Source organism: Diceros bicornis, chromosome 2 (assembly GCF_020826845.1).
Source record: "Diceros bicornis minor isolate mBicDic1 chromosome 2, mDicBic1.mat.cur, whole genome shotgun sequence".
NCBI classification, from domain to species: Eukaryota; Metazoa; Chordata; class Mammalia; order Perissodactyla; family Rhinocerotidae; genus Diceros; species Diceros bicornis.
This window is the reverse complement of record NC_080741.1, coordinates 93,657,880-93,676,206: the sequence shown is the minus strand read 5'-3', so window position 1 is coordinate 93,676,206 and position 18,327 is coordinate 93,657,880.

Below are 18,327 nucleotides of genomic sequence, written 5' to 3'. Positions count from 1 at the left end.
CAGTCCATATCACCTCTCAAAATTCTCCATTCTTTGTTCCTGTAGCCCATGCCAACCCATATGAGTCTCCATCTGCTCTCTCTAAAACCCATGTCAGACAACTAATGTCATTCTCTCACGTCCCTGCAGCACGTATCTTTCCTTGAGTGTCTCTATCTCCTGTGCACACATTTTACAGCAGACCTCACATGTCTCTGTCACTCCATATGTCTGCATCCTTTTCCATCCCTGAGTGTGCCTGTCCGCTGTACTTCAGCCCATGCCAGCTTGTGTTTGTCTACGTTCTCTGTGCCTCCAGCCCACCTAGACAACCAGTGTTTTCATTTACTGTTCCTCTAGCCCCTGTCCGAACTCCTGTGTTTCCTTACCCTGTGCCTGTAGCCCATGTGTGCCTCAAGTGTCTTCACCCAGTGTCCCACGCTTGGGTGTCATTCACCTGTTAAAGGACATCTTGGTTCCTTCTAGGTTTAGGCCATTGTGAATAAAGCTGCTTTTTAGATGTTCTTAGTGGTCTGTGTGTGAATGTATATTTTCACAGTAGTTGGAGAAATACACTGGTGCACAATTGGTGCACCATATAGTGACACTAATCTTCATAAGAATTAGCAAGGTGTCTTCTGAAGAGGTTGTACTGTGCTTATTCCCATCAGCAGTGAATGAGATTTCCTATTGTCCCACATCCTCACCAGTAATTGCTATTGTCAGTTTTTCATTTTTAGCTATTCTACCAGAAGTGTAGATTATCTCATTGGTGTTTTAATTTGCTTTTTCTTAATGCACAATGGATTTTATTTTCCAATAATTCCTTGTTGTTGAGCAATTTATATTTGCTTATTTCCCATGTATATATATATTTTTGGTAACTTGTTTATTCATATTTTGGTCTTTTTATTTTAATTTGGGGAGTTTGTTTTCTTGTTGCAGAGTTTGACTGGTTCTTTGAATATTTTGCAGGCAAGTCTTTCTTCACATATGTGTTTTACAAATGTATTCTCCTAGTCAGGAGTTTGCCTTTCCACTCTGTGAATGCTGTCTTTCCCAGATTGGAAAGTTTAAATTTAACCAAGTCCACATGATCAATTGTTTTCTTCATGGATTGTGCTTTTTGTGTTGTATATGAAAACTAATCATCAAACTATAAATCATGTAGATTTTCTTCTAAGTTTCCCGGTATGATTTTTACAGTTTTGTGCCTTATATTTAAGTTGATGTGTGATTTTGAGTAAATTTATGTCTAAGGTGAAAGTGTGTGTATTTTTTTATTTATTTCCATAGGGTCGTCCTTTTGTATCATCATCACTGGTTGGTGATGACTAGAGACTAAAAGACTAAAGACTAAAATACTATTTTTTTTTTATGTTGAAGTGCATTTATTCTCTTGACAATGGTCAAGTTGTCTGTATTTGCATAGGTCTATGTGTGGATTTTCCATGCTTTTTCATTTACCTCTGTCTATTCATCTTAAAATATCACAGTCTCTTGATTATTGTAGTATTGTAAAGTATCACAGTCTCTTGACTTTGTAATAAATCTTGAAATTGAGAAGTGTGAGTTCATCAATTTGTTCTTCATCAGGATTGTCTAGACTACTCAAGGTTTCAAATGAGTTTGTCAGTATCTACAAAATATCTTGGTGAGATGTTTATTGGAATTGCACTGGATCTTTAGGTCAATTTAAGAAGAATTGACATCTTAATAATATTGTGCTTTTTGATCATGAGTAAGAAATACATCTCGATTTATTTTTTACTTTATTGCTTTTAAGAGTGTCTCATATTTTTTTCCACAGATATCTGTAAATATTTTATTGGATTTACACTTGAGGATTTCTTTGTGTATGTGTGTGTATTGTTAATGGTATTGTTTCATATTCCAATTATTTGTTGGTATATAGAAAATCAACTGAATTTTGTATACTGAATTTGAACTTCGCTTCATGATATCTCTATAAATTCCCATCTGGGCACAGAACACGGGGCTCCATTTCTGTTTAAACATCCCAAATCATGACATTGAATAATCTGAACACTGAATTTCAGCCATTCACCAGAACTGCCAAGGCACACAGCCACCACTAATACTGCAGTTACAAGCCTTTTCAAGAGACGTGCCCTCGGATTCATTAAAGAACGCCTGTTTTCCACTCGGCCTGGCAGTGGCAGTTTGGCAAGAAGACTGCAGAGCCCTTACAGGCTTATTCCTAGAGCTGAGCCAAACTCTCCCTGTCTTCCATTGTTGAAACTGAGTCTGTGCAGAACCTCCCTCAGCTCTAGGTCTTAAGGCTGTCTCACACATAACTTCCATGACCCAATGCAGTTACAAGCCTGTTCCGAGTGGCATGCCCTCGGATTCACTACAGAACAACCTTTCTGTACTAGGCCTTCCAGTGGCAGTTTGGCAAGAAGACTGCAGAGCCCTTTGAGTCTTGTGCCCAGAGCCAAGCCAAACTATCCTTCTCTTCCACTCCTGAAACTGAGATGGTACAGAACCTCCCTCAGCTCTACGTGTTAAGGCTCTCTCACACATCACCTCCAAAAACACAGTGTAGTGACAATCCTTTCCGAGAGGCTTGCCCTCGGATTCAATAAAGAGCACCTGTTCTCTACTCGGACTGCCCGTGGCAGTTTGGCAAGAAACTGCAGAGCCCTTAGTGGCTTGTTCCTAGAGCTGAGCCAAACTATCCCTGTCTTCCATTCCTGGAACTGAGTCAGTGCAGAACCTCCCTCAGCTCTATGTGTTAAAGCTCTCTCACATATAACTTCCAAGACACCCTGCAGTGACAAGCATGTTCCAAGAGACGTGCCCTCTGATTCACTAAAGAATGCCCGTTTTCCATTCAGCCTGGCAGTGGCAGTTTGGCAAGAAGACTGCAGAGCAATTACAGGCTTGTTCCTAGAGCCAAGCCAAACTATCCCTGTCTTCCATTCCTAAAACTGAGACTGTGCTGAACCTCCCTCAGCTCTAGGAATTAAGGCTCTCTCACACATAACTCCCAAGACACACTGCAGTTACAAGCCAAGGCACTCCCTCGGATTCACTAAAGAAAGCCAGTACTCAACTCCACCTGCCAGTGGCAGTTTGGCAAGAAACTGCAGAGCCAGATTGTATGTATAACTGAGATCAAATGGTATTTGTCTTTCTCTGTCTCAGTTATTTCACTTAGCATAATGACCTCAAGGTCCATCCATGACATTACAAATGGCAAGATTTTTCTTTTTTATGGCTGAATAATATTCCATTATATATATATACCACATTTTCTTTCCTTTTTTTGTGTGTGAGGAAGATCAGCCCTGAGCTAACATATGCCAATCCTCCTCCTTTTGCTGAGGAAAACTGGCCCTGGGCTAAAATCCATGCCCATCTTCCTCCACTTGATATGGGACTCTGCCACAACGTGGCTTGACAAGCAGTGCATCTGTGCGTGCCCAGGATCCAAACCCGTGGCTGCCACAGAGGAGCACTTACACTTAACCGCTGTGCCACCGGGCCGGCCCATACCACATTTTCTTTATCCTCTCATCTATTGATGGACATTTAGGTTGTTTCCATAACTTGGCTATTATAAATAATGCTGCAATGATCACAGGGGTGCATATATCTTTTCAAGTTAGTGTTTTCATTTACTTCGGATAAGTACACTGAAGTGTATCTATTTTTAATTTTTTCAGGAACCTCCACTGCCTTTTCCATAGTGGCTGCACCAATTTAAATTCCCATGAACAGCGCACAAGGGTTCCCTTTTCTTCACATCCTTGCCAACACTTATTATCTCTTGTCTCTTTGATGATCACCGTCCTTACAGGTGTGAGATGATAGCTCTTTGTGACTTTGATTTGCATTTCCCTGATGATTAGTGACATTGAGCTCCTTCTAATGTACATGTTGGCCATTTGGATGTCTTCTTTGGAGAAATGTCTACTTAGTCCTTTGCCCATTTTTCAAATGGATTGCCTTTTTGTTATTGGGTTGTATGAGTTCTTTATAAATTTTGTTATGGGTTGTATGAGTTCTTTATAAATTTTGGATATTTAACCCCTTTTCTGATACATGGTTTGTAAAATTTTTCTCCCAGCCTTTTGATTTTATTGGTTGTTTCCTTTGCTGGGCAGAAGCTTTTAAGTTTGGTATAGTCCCATTTGTTGATTTTTTCTTTTGTTGATTGCGGTTGTGGTGGGATATCCACAATATCATTGCCAAGACCAATGTCAAAGAGCTTCTTCCCTATGTTTTCTTCTAGCAGTTTTACAGCTTCAGGTCTTATATTTAAGTCTTTGATCCATTTTGAGTTAATTTTTGTGAGTGGTATAAGATAGGGGTCTAATTGCATTCTTCTGCATGTGGTTAATCAGTTTTCCCAGCACCATTTGTTAAAGAAACTATCCTTTCCCCACTGGACGTTTCTAGCTCCCTTATCAAATATTAGTTGACCATGTTTGGGGGTTGAATTCTGCGTTCTCTATTCTGTTCTATTGGTCTATGTGTCTATTTTTATGCCAGTATCATAAAAGTATTATTTTTTAACCACCTTTAAAAGTTATTTTGTGTTTGCTGATGGAGAAATACAGCGGATTTTGTATATTGATTTTTTATTCAGCAACCATGCAAAATTTATTATTTCTAATAATCTGTACATTTATTTGAAATTTTTATGTATACCATCATGTCATCATGAATGGCAGTTTTATTTCTTTTCCAATCTCTTGTTTGTTTTGTTTATTCAACAACTTCTGGACTGAACAGAAATAATTGTTAAGTAGGAGACAAACTGGTGGTAGTGACACTGTTTTCTCATTCCCAAACTTAAAAGGACACACCTTTAACATTTCACCATTTTATCAGATTAAGCAAGTTTTCTTTCTTCCATTCTTACTTTCCTGAGAGTTTCTGTCATGAATAGGTGATATATTTTATCAAATGCTTTTCTGATTATCTCCAATAAGAATATTTTTTCTCCTTTATTCTGTTAATATGGAATATTACATGGATTTAATTTTAAACGTTAAGCCTACTTTATTTTCCTGGAATCAACTCAACTTGATTGTGATATATCATTCTTTTAATAATCTGCTGAATTCAGTTTGCTAGTATTATGTTTGAGATTTTTTCGTCCACATTCAGGAAGGTGCTTGGCTCATAATTTTCCTGTCTCATAATGCCCTTTCCAGATGTTGGTCCCTCTGTTATGTTGGTCTAATAAAATAAGTTGGGGAGTGTTTCCTCTTTTTCTATTCTTTGGACGAATTGGTGTAAGGTTTGTGTTAAAACTTCCTTAAGGGTTTAGGCAGAATTTGTCTATCTAGCCTCCTGAATCTGGAGTGTTCTTTGTGAGACAGTTTTTAGTTTTGAATTTAATTTCAGTTATAGGACTATTCATATTTTTCTATTTGTCAATTAGTTGCATTTTTTTTAGAGAATTCACCCATTTTATCCAGTATTTTAAAATGTTTGGTATAAAGTTATTTTAATATCTTACTATTTTTTAATGTCTGTAGGCTCTGTATAATGTTTCCTTTTTCATTTCTGACATGGCTTAATTGTATGTCTACTTGACAATACTTGTTAGAGCTTTTCGATTTTGTTAGCTTTTTAGAGGACTCCTTTTGAGGTTATTTTATTAGTACTTTTATCTATTTCCTTCTTTCTCCCTTCTTTGGACTAAACCACTGGGTGGTTTCTCCCTCTAAATTCTTGAGAGGGATATTTAACTTTTATCTTTTTAATGTATGCATTTAAACCTAAAAATTGCTCCCTAAACATTACTAACTCCATCCCAATAGTTATGGTGTATAGTGTTTTCCTTACCATTCACTTCAAAAATATTTTCTAATTTTTATTCTATTGTCTTCTTTAAATAATTGGTGATTTAGAATTGTATCGCTTAATTTCAAAATCTAAGGAGATTTTCTTTTATTTTTTTATTATTGATTTTTAATTTCATTGCATTGTGTTAAGAGAACATACTCTTCATATTGAAATATGTTGCTATCTGTTGAGATTTACGTACAGCCAAAGAAGTTATCAATTTTCGTAAATGTGCTGTGTGTGCTTGAAAAGAATGATTTGGGTTAAATGTTCTACATAAGTCCATTAGGTAAGCTTGCTGATCGTGATCTTTCATATCCTTACTGAGTTTATTCCTTTCATTCCAGCGGCTGTGGGAAGTTATCTCCACTCCACTTGTGGGTGTGTCCTTTTCCCCAGAACTCTGCCTCATTTGCTGTCTGTACTTTGAGGCCATGTTGTTGTCATATACTTTAGAATTATATATTCTCCTTACGAGTTAAAGTTTTATCAGTAATGTTTTCTTCTTTATTTCTTCAGATGCTTTTTTGCCTTAAAGGTTTCTTATTTGATGTTCATATAGCTATGCTTGCTTTATTTAGTTAACAAGTTGTACCATTTTCCTTCCTAGAAATCATAACCTTTTATATAGCCTTATTTTTAATATTGTATCTTTTATAAAAAGCATACATTTGGAGTTCATTTTTTACCCAGTCCAACAGTCTTTTATTTTTTGTTGAAATATTAAGTCCATTTACATTTAATACAATTGTTTCAATGGTCAGAATGAAATACTACTTTATTATGTATTTCTTATTTGTTTCATCTGTTCTATATTCCTTTTTCTTCTGTTTCTTTTGGGTTCATCAAGTATTTTTTACTATTACATTTTTCCCTCTAGTAATTTGAAAATTATATACGTTTACCATTCTTTTAGTGACTATCTTTAAAAACAACACTCATTTTTGCTCTATTTTGGTACTTTTACCTGTTTCCAGACAAATCAAGCAAATTTTTTAACTTAATTTATTCCACCTCTGTGTGGTATGTTGTTGTTTTTTTATATTAATTCTCTCTCTCTATTAAACCTCATAAGATATTAATATTATTGTTTATACTATCAGTCTTTATGAAATCATTTTTCTTTGCTTCCTTTCCTTTTTTCCTGTATCTCTAGGTTTCTATTTGGGATTATTTTCTTTCTGCACTTTTTTGTATTTCCTTGAAGTGAAGGTCTGCTAGTTGACAAATTATTTAGTCTTTTTTGTCTTAAAATAGATTTCTTTCATTTTCCTTCGTGAAAGATATTTTTACAGGGTGTAGAATTCTAATGAGTTGTTTTCAGCATTTAAAAAGATCATTCCACTATCTTCTAGCTTCCAATGAGACTGACTTCTTAACAAAAATAGTCCATTTATTTCTTCTATGATGGTGATATATTTTTTGTGGCTGCTTTTAAGATTTTCTTTTTAACTTTTTTTTCTTAAAAGTATTACTACATGCACCTATGTATGGTTTTCTTTATATTTATTCTTCTAGGTTTCATAGGGCTTCTGAAATCAGCGGCTTGATGCTTTCTCTCATGTTCCATCATCAGCCATGCCCTCTCTTCAAACAATGCTTCTATGTTACTCCTTATCTATTTTTCTCACCTTTTGGCACTCCAGTTATACATAGGTTAGATTTCCTCACTGTATCCTTTATGTCTCTTTTTCTGTCTGCAATTTTTCCCATCCTTTTGACTCTGTGCCTCTAGACAGTTTCTTTTGATCTCCTTTCCAATGCACTAATCCTCTATTCAGCTGCTTCTAATCTACCATTAGACACATCTATTGAGTATTTTAATTTTGGTTGTTTTATTTAACAGTTCGAGAATTTTTCAGTTGTTTTTTGTTGTTTACAGTTTTGTATTGAAATTCTGTATTTTATCTTTTATCTTCTTGAGGAGATTAAATATAATTATTTTAAAGTGTGTCTAGTAATATCAATATCTAAGGCACCTGTGAGTCTTGTTTGGTGTCTATTGTTCTATTGATTTTCTTTTATTTTTGATTTATGTCTCCATGTTTCTATTTATTTTTTATTTTATGCTGTGCAGATACGTATATTGATGGAATCTTTTTCCAGATAGGATTTATGTTTGCTTTTGCCAGGACCTGGGGCACTAACGTTCCAGGATTAACTTGAAATACATTCAGGGATTTACATGAATTGGAGTTGAATTTCAGCCCTGAGAAGGCCTATCTACTTCTAGTTTACCTTTAGTCCTCGAGTGATAGTCCTTTGGATCCTAACCCAAAGCCTAGGGTGTCACTAAGGCTGCCCTTTAGAGGGCACCACCCTCCAATCATCCCCTGATAAAGTGCACTCAGACTCTCACAGGAACCTTGGGAGAGAAAGTGACCCATGAGCTTCTGCTCCCTTGGTGTTTGTCCTCCCCTGGATCCTGGCTTGACAATTCTTCCTTAGTTTACTATCCCCTTTCCTTGGCCTTTAAGCAGATTATATGTATATAATATATATTATATTATAGATAGATAATTATATATATAATATAAATATATACAGATAACTGTATTTATATTCATTCTATCTTTTTTAGTTTCAGCAGAAGGGTTGGTTCTAACGACCTCTTCTGTCATTACCTCGTGAATGATTTTAACAATGTACAGTTTATAGCCAGTTACTTTCACCTTCAACATATGAACAGAATTTTATGGGAAATTTGATATGATATGATTTAAAAGCTCCTGGTTACTTGCACATAGTATAATTTTTCTTCATATTGCTATTTTTGGAAATTCTGCTTTTTTCTTTACTTTAAACATAAATAATGCTGGAATAAATGTATTCTAGTATATGAATATTTTTGCATATCACTGATTTATTTTCCCCTTAGGGAAAACTTCTATAAGTAGAATTGCTGGTTCCAAAGGGATCAGTTTTTAAATTCTTTTGATACTCAATTTCCCTCCAAAAATTTTTCACCAATTTGCAATCTCACTGCTAGTAATGTCAGTGCTTCTTTTGAACATAGTTAAGAAAACATCGCTTTATATTATCCTGAAACATTTCCAAAGACCTCAGCTCAGATTTAGATTTGGTATTCTTGATGTCATTCTTATTATCTTTTGGCATTTGTCATTTTTATATACCTTTCCAGGTTTATAACTTCTTATTGAATGTGAAGCAGAGGTGCTTTGCGACCTCACATTCACATGTTCTGTCTAGAGCCAATTAAATGGCTGTATAATAATGTTAATTGTGTCAAGATAATGACAGAAATATAAATTATAAGTGTGAAGATGGTGCAGTGATTTAAAAAATATCTATCGTATGTCATTTACAAAAGCATGTGCACTGTGATTACAGCTACACAGAACATTCAAAGAAAGATCAGAAAATAATATACCCAGTGGGCACTGTTGTGGTTCTGATTAATTGTTTTTCTTATTTCACCTGTTTCAAAGCAGTTTGCGTTGTGCTGCTGTTTTTTTAATAATTAAAGGATCAATGAAAACCCAAATATTGTGAGTACAGTTCAGTCTACTATCAATAGATCTACCTTTTAACCAGCCAGTTATATTATAAAAAGTTATGAGGGGCTGGCCCAGTAGCATAGTGGTTAAGTTTGCATGCTCCACTTCTGCAGCCCAGGGTTCATGGGTTCAGATCCCAGGCATGGACCTGCACACTGCCCATCAAGCCATGCAGTGGTGGCATTCCACATACAAAAAAACAAAAAATAGAGCAAGATTGGCATAGATGTTAGCTCAGGACCAATCTTCCTCACCAAAAATAGTTTCAATAAATAAATAAATGGATCTTCCATCATTTTCCTAATACTAATTATGTGTTTATTGCCCCTTTATTCTAAAAAGTATTTACAATAATTAATAAGAATAAGATACCATAAGATAAAAAAAATTAGCTATCAGTGAAAAGAAAAGAAAAGATAAAACAAAACTTGGGAGGAACATAAAATGGTGCCAGGAATGAGGCTAATCAAAGACATATATTCTGGAACCCAAAACATGTGGCAGGTGAGTGGTGTGTTTATTTCAAATTTTCTAATAGCCAAAAGGAAAAGTAAATCTGATCAACACAGGGGTCCATAAGATTAAAAAAAAAACAAATATAAACTCTAAATGTCATCCAACTATTTAATTCTTTGGGTGAAGCTGTAACGTTCTAAGATCAGAAATACATTTGTCTTCAGAACCTCCTACAGCAGCTCTTGATTGATGGGGCAGACACTGAAGCAGCCTCCTCCACTGGACCCAGCATTCTTTTCTTAGAGGTCACCCCCAAGCACAGTTGAGTTGAAGCCGTTCTTGAGACCAGTGTGACCAGGCCCAGGTGAAGAGCCCTCTGATGGCCTGAGATAGATTTCATCTCTGCTTCTATGGGTAGATCGAGTAGATGTAAAGAAATTGAGGAGCTGTGTACTTTGGGGAAATTCTTTACATTTTTTCCTCTCAGTCAAACTGTTGATATTTGGCGGGAGATTGCACTTCCTAGAATGTGTGGGATACAGTTACTATACTGTGGGAGATCAAAATTGACCACCCTGAAATACATCTCTTTACCTTGATTATTTTCTCTGATGGACATTTGACCTCCCCCACTAACTGCCTAAAGAATTTAACATAGAAGGCCTGTTTCAGGAAGGAGTTATTATCAGATGATGGCTGCAATACAATGTAAATAGATGTTACAATAGGAAAGCCACCAACAAGCCCATCTTATCAAAAATTCTGTCTCCCAGGCCACGTTCTCTAGGTGGCTGTACAAAGAGTTGCCGGACAAATATTTACATTTATAAGAGAAATCTCCATTTGTAAAGGTATCTCCCTCTCTGTATTGGGAAGAGAGGGCTTGGTCTTATCTTTGGAAACTCTTATCAGTACGGAAGAAGAAGACTTAAATCTGCAAGCCCTTGATTACTGTGATGTCTGTCTCCCTCCCCAACCCCAACATCCTCCTTTGTCTTTACATGAAGATGGTATTTAAGATGAGAATCTCTGCCACTTTGTTCAGAAACTCAATTTCCCTGGTTTCTCCAACGTATACATGTTATTAAACTTGGTATTTTTTTCTCCTGCTAACCTATCTTTTAATTATTTGGCCAGCCATAATAACCTTAAGGGAAAGTGTGGAGGGGGATTCTCCCTCTTCCTCAATGATACTTTATCATTCAAATAGAGATTTTCTTGGCCTTGATGGACACTTGAGCAGCGGTGGTGCCAAGAGCTTCTTAGGAAGTGAGAAACCCAAACTAAGATGTATTCCCACATGTGTGGACATCCTGTCTCCCCTCACTGAGGAGGCATAGGAACATCAATGGGAAGGGCAACAATCCTCTTAGAGAGTAACTTCGATTCTGCTTTAATATACAGGCTAATGGGCAATGACATTTTCTTGCATATAGCACTGTCAGAAAAAGGTTCACCTAAAATAGTGTGAAGTGACAACCAAACCCTCATTGTGGCTAGAAAAATCTCCATGTAGCCCAGTTAGAATGCCTAACTTTGAGCATTATTATTTTCTACTGCATCCTCTAAAATGAACTATTTCTGGATTCTAGCTCTGAGTTATTTTGGGATTATTATTTATAAGTCAGTTAAAAGATGGGGAAATATCTGCTAAAAGTAACTCTTTTTCTTTTTTCTTTTTTCTTGAGATTGCAGGCCCATGGTCTTTTTATGCCACTTTTAGGTTGTGATTTTAAATCATCTGATCTGTCTATGGTAGAAAGCTTGTATTTGTTTCATTAAGTGGAAGAAATGATCCAGTTCAACAGAAGTCAAAACAGACCTTGAGAATTTAAGGAGGTGGAGTGGGGCTGTGGAACACATATTCCTGTTTTGACCGAGATATAAAACTATGATTTGCTTTGTTAAAGATACTTTTTATTGATCTTGACCTTGTAGCTCCTTAGTACTCATTGTGTGTCTGTTATGTATACAGAATATGTAATATCCTGGGGAAAACAGGGGTTATAGGATATGATGCCGGAGGCAAGGAGCTTATAACCTTACTTGGAAAATAACTACATTTCTGAAATGCTAAACAGAAATATAGCAGAGAAAAAGACATGCCTCTATGGTCGAGGAAATGCTACAACAAAGTTATTAATTGAATGCAAAACTTAGTGACAATCAGCACAAATGCCAAGAAAGCTCTGGCGACTCAAGTTTGCTCAACTAGCTTCTCACAATAAAGCAAAGATTCAGCACTGGTTCTGGAGAGACCTGGATGTGGACATATGGTGATGACGTTGAATTCCTCTGAAGAGGACTTTTTAAACACAGGAAATAATGTGTGACTATTCTAACTAAACATAGATTTCTAAAATGTCAAAACGAGTGGTACTCCTGGTGTGTTATTTCTGAATAACTGCTGTCATTGTCTTAGCTCTTTCCACGTAGTGTTTGCTCCTGCCTCATACCAGCCCTATGAACAGGGCCAGGGTGGGCATCATTCCTGATTTCCTGATGAGAGCACTGAGGCCTTGTAAAGTTAGGAGATCTGTCTGGGCCCCAATATTGATGATATCCTAGGAGTTATGTCTACTCAATATTTGTCTTTATCTTCCATAATTGCCATTAGGTTTTGATATAACAGATAAATTGCTACCTTGGTTTTTCAAATGAAACCCACAATTTTGTGGGTACTTTTTGGTACCTTGTTAAGCAAATGAGGAAAATGATACCAGCTACAGCTGCTGCTAATATTGACAAGCCATCTCCTTTATTTTTCTACCTGACAAGCGTATTCATTCAATAGACATTAAGTGGCTGTTATGCAGTCATCATGACATTGTCAAGAGTGGGGGGATTGACAGGACAAGTGTGCACACTTCTAGTGCTGAGGAGGTTTTCAGTGCATTTGAGGGAAGATGAGATACACTCAGGCAAGTGTTAAGCCGCCACCCTTCCAGACAGCACAACATTATTGTCAAAACAATGGGTGCAAGTGTGCCGTGTCTGTGTGTTGATTCCAGAGTGGTCCAAGTGAGCTGGGACTTCAACCAGATTTTAGTGATTGATGAGATTCTGTGAGTGGAGGACCAGAGAGGGCCTTCTAGTGGAGTGGAGCTTGACTCAGAAAACAGGAAGAGACGAATTTGGGGGGTGGACAGGAGGCAGGTAGAAAAATTTAAGTGATAGGTGGTGGAAGAGATGGCATCTGTAGACACTAAAAAGCCATGAAAGAAATTGTGTTTTCCTTATTATCTGCTACTGGAGCCATGTAGTGAAGAAGGGGTTTTGAGATTACATCACAGCACTGTATTGTGTGACAGTCCTGGGGTGTGGCTGAAAGCCTGGAGGACCAACTGAACTTTCCATATATATAGTTTATATGGGGTTGTATAGAGTGCTTATAGCGTACTTTGTATTGGGGTGAACGTGGAATCCTCAGTGAAACCATTTATCCCTTTGGCTGTTGGTGCTACCTGTTTTATATGGAGCCAGTGAAGTCCAAGACTGAGTGGCATTGTATTAGGATGATGAAGCTCTCTAGGCAAGAATCACTTCATCAGGGGATGTGCAGCTTGCTACCCAGATAGATGCCTGGCTACACCTTCCATGAAAGGTTCACATGATACAGATATGAAGGAGACAGGATCCTGTGCCTAATGGCTGACAACAGGCAAGGAGACATTTTCCTAAACCAGCAGCTGGTGCAGCACCGTCAGGACATCACGCCTGACGTCCTCCCTTGCTCGAGTCTTACCTTCTTCTTCTAAGTATGAGGATATACTCTGATGTTTTGATGTTTTGGCCAATCCACATATATGGAATCCCATCAGTTGCACCAATGAGAGCTCATATCTGAATTCATGCTAATTAAACAAACCCCTCATTTCACCAATGAAAAGCTATTTCTGATATTCAGTAAGCTAAGTAGCAAAGCCTCTGGTGCTTATCAAGATATGACTAGCTTAAAGAGAGATGAATAGCTGAAATGCACAGCCAGGTCTGAATTGTGACACTTTCTGATACAAGACTAGCTGACCCCTGGAATCAGAATTCTCAATTAGGGTCAATGACGGTCCCTGACAGTAAAGCTTGAACTAACTGATCTATCCATTGTATATTACCATCAATGTTGAAGAATATTTATGAATTTCTTAAGTTAATTTGTTAAAAAAAATTACATGAAAAGATGTTCAACATCACTAATCATCACGGAAACGCAAATCAAAAAAAACACTAAGCTATCACCTCACGCCCGTTAGAATGGCTATAATCACCAAGACAAAAAACAACAAATGTTGGAGAGGATGTGGAGAAACAGGAACCCTCATACACAGCTGGTGGGAATGCAAACTGGTGCAGCCTCTATGGAAAACACTTTGGAGGGGCCAGCCCCGTGGCTTAGTGGTTAAGTGCTCTCGCTCTGCTACTGGCGGCTCGGGTTCGGATCCCGGGCGCGCACCGATACACCGCTTCTCCGGCCATGCTGAGGCCGCACCCCACATACAGCAACTAGAAGGATGTGCAACTATGACATACAATTATCTACTGGGGCTTTGGGGGGGAAACAAAAGGAGGAGGATTGGCAATAGATGTTAGCTCAGAGCCAGTCTTCCTCAACAAAAAGAGGAAGATTAGCATGGATGTTAGCTCAGGGCTGATCTTCCTCACATACACACACAAAAAAAGAAAACGGTATGGAGATTCCTCAAAGAATTAAAAATAGAGATGCCCTATGATCCATCTATCCCACTACTGGGAATCTATCCAACCAACCTGAAATCAACAATCCAAAGAGGCTTATGCACCCCTATGTTCATTGCAGCATTATTCACTACAACCAAGAAGTGGAAGCAACCTAAGTGTCCCTCAACTGATGATGGGATCAAGAAGATGTGGTATATATATACAATGGAATACTACTCAGCCATAAAAAAAGACAAAATAGTCCCATTTGCAACAACATGGATGGGCCTGGAGGGTATTATGTTAAGTGAAGTAAGCCAGAAAGAGAAAGACAAACACTGTATGATCTCACTCATATGTGGAATATAAACCAACACATGGACAGAGAAAACTGTATTGTGGTTACCAGGGGCAATGGGGGTGGGGGATGGGCACAAGGGGTGAAGGGAGACACATATAAGTTGATGGACAAACAAAAATGTACAACCCAAAATTTCACAATGTTAAAAACTATTAAAACATCTATGAAAATAAAATGAGAAAGAAAAAAAAATTACAGAAAGAGCAACTCCTGTCCATCAGTTAATTCAGTTTACTTTATAGTCTCAACACGATGACTACTGTATGTTTTTTGTTTTTAATTTGCTCTTTACCTCTGCCACACTGTTATTCTGTTCACTTTACTTTATAATCATCAAAGGTTTAGCAAGTTATACATATAAGTAAGGAAAATATCATGAGGAGAAACCAGGACATGTGTATATTGAACACACACATCCTAAACATGTTGTTCTGAAATACTAATGAGTAGTTTTTTTTTCTAATTTTTTATTTATTGCAGTAACATTGGTTTATAACATTGTAAAAATTTCAGGTGTACATCATTATACTTCTATTTCTGCATAGATTACATCATGTTCACCACCCAAATGCTAATTACAACCCATCACCACACACATGTGCTGAATTATCCCTTTCCCCCTCCTCCCTCCCCCCTTCCCCTCTGGTAACCACCAATCCAATCTCTGTCTCTATGTGTTTGGTTATTGTTGTTATTATCTACTACTTAATGAAAGAAATCATACAGTATTTGACCTTCTCCCTCTGACTTATTTCGCTTTGCATAATACCCTCAATGTCCATTCATGTTGTCACAAGTGGCTGGATTTCATCGTTTCTTATGGCTGAGTAGTATTCCATTGTGTATATATACCACAGCTTCTTTATCCATTCGTCCCTTGATGGGCACTTAGGTTGCTTCCAAGTCTTGGCTATTGTGAATAACGCTGCAGTGAACATAAGGGTGCATGTATCTTTATGCATTGGTGTTTTCAAGTTCTTTGGATAGATACCCAGCAGTGGAATAGGTGGATCATATGGTAGTTCTATCCTTCATTTTTTAAGGAATCTCCATACTGTTTTCCATAGTGGCTGCACCAGTTTGCACTCCCACCAGCAGTGTATGAGAGTCCCCTTCTCTCCACATCCTCTCCAACACATGTTGTTTCCTGTCTTGTTAATTATAGCCATTCTGACGGGTGTGAGATGATATCTCATTGTAGTTTTGATTTGCATTTCCCTGATAGTTAGTGATTTTGAACATCTTTTCATGTGTCTGCTGGCCATCTGTATATCTTCTTTGGAGAAATGTCTGTTCAGGTCTTTTGCCCATTTTTTAATTGGGTTGGTGGTTTTTTTGTTGCTGAGATGCATGTGTTCTTTTTATATTTTGGAGATTAAGCCCTTATCAGATGTATGGTTTGCAAATATCTTCTCCCAATTGTTAGGTTGTCTTTTCGTTTTGTTGATGGTTTCCTTTGCTGTGCAGAAGCTTTTTAGTTTGATGTAGTCCCATTTGTTTATTTTTTCTATTGTTTCTCTTGCCTGATCAGACATGGTGCTTGAAAATATGTTGCTAAGACTGATGTCGAAGAGCGTACTGCCTATGTTTTCTTCTAGAAGTTTCATAGTTTCAGGTCTTACATTCAAGTCTTTAATCCATTTGGAGTTAATTTTTGTGTATGGTGTAAGGTAAGGGTCTACTTTCATTATTTTGCATACTGCTATCCAGTTTTCCCAACACCGTTTGTTGAAGAGACTTTCTTTTCTCCACTGTATGTTCTTGGCTCCTTTGTCAAAGATTAGCTGTCCATAGATGTGTGGGTTTATTTCTGGGCTTTCGATTCTATTCCATTGATCTGTGTGTCTGTTTTTGTGCCAGTACCATGTTGTTTTGGTTACTATAGCTTTGTAGTTTATTTTGAAATCAGGGAGTGTGATACTTCCAGCTTTGTTCTTTTTTCTCAGGATTTCTTTAGCTATTTGGGGTCTTTTGTTGTTCCATATACATTTTAGGATTCTTTGTTCTATTTCTGTGAAAAATGTTGTTGGAACTTTGATAGGGATTGCATTGAATCTATAGATTGCTTTAGGAAGTATGGACATCTTAACTATGTTAATTCTTCCAGTCCAAGAGCACAGACTATCTTTCCATTTCTTTGTGTCTTCTTCAGTTTCTTTCAGCATTGTTTTATAGTTTTCGGTGTACAGATCTTTCACCTTTTTGGTTAAGTTTATTCGTAGGTATTTTATTCTTTTTGTTGCAATTGTAAATGGGATGGTATTCTTAATTTCTCTTTCTGCTACTTCATTATTAGTGTATAGAAATGTAACTGATTTTTGTATGTTGATTTTGTATCCTGCAAGTATACCATATTCGTTTACTACTTGTAAAAGTTTTCTGGTGGATTCTTTAGGGTTTTCTATATATAAAATCGTGTCATCTGCAAATAGTGACAGTTTCACTTCTTCCTTTCCAATTTGGATCCCTTTTATTTCTTTCTCTTGCCTGATTGCTCTGGCTAGGACTTCCCTACTTCTACTGATTTTGGGCTCTGTTTGTTCTTCTTTTTCCAGTTCCTTTAGGTGCACTGTTAGATTGTTTATTTGAGATTTTTCTTTTTTGTTGAGATAGGCCTGAATTGCTATAAACTTCCCTCTTAGAACTGCTTTTGCCGTATCCCATAAATTCTGGCATGTCATATTTTCATTTTCATTTATCTCCAGGTATTTTTTTATTTCTCCTTTGATTTCTTCATTGATCCAATTGTTGTTCAGTAGCATTTTGTTTAATCTCCACGTATCTGTGGCTTTTCTGATTTTCTTCCTGTAGTTGATTTCTAGTTACATACCATTGTGGTCAGAAAAGATGCTTGGTATTATTTCAATCTTCTTAAATTTGTGGAGACTTGTTTTGTGGCCTAATATGTGATCAATCCTGGAGAATGTTCCATGTGCATTTGAAAAGAACGTGTATTCTTCTGTGTTTGGATGGAATGCTCTGTATATATCTACTAGGTCCATCTGTTCTAGTGTGTCATTTAAGGCCAATGTTTCTTTATTAATCTTCTTTTGGATGATCTATCTGTCGGTGTAAGTGGAGTGTTAAAGTCCCCTACTATTATTGTGTTACTGTCTATTTCTGTTTTTATGTCTGTTAATAATTGCTTTATATATTTAGGTGCACCTACCTTGGGTGCGTAGATATTTACAAGTGTTATATCCTCTTGTTGGATTGTTACCTTGATCATTATGTAATGCCCTTCTTTGTCTCTTTTTACAGTTTTTGTTTTAAAGTCTCTTTTGTCTGATGTGAGTACTGCTACCCCAGCTTTCTTTTCATGGCCATTTGCGTGGAGTATCTTTTTCCATCCCTTCAGTTTCAGTTTGTGAGTGCCTTTAGGTCTGAAGTGTGTCTCTTGTATGCAGCATATATATGGGTCTTGTTTTTTTAATTCAATCAGCCACCCTATGCCTTTTAATTGGAGCATTTGGTCCATTGACGTTTAAAGCAGCTATTAATATGTATGTACTT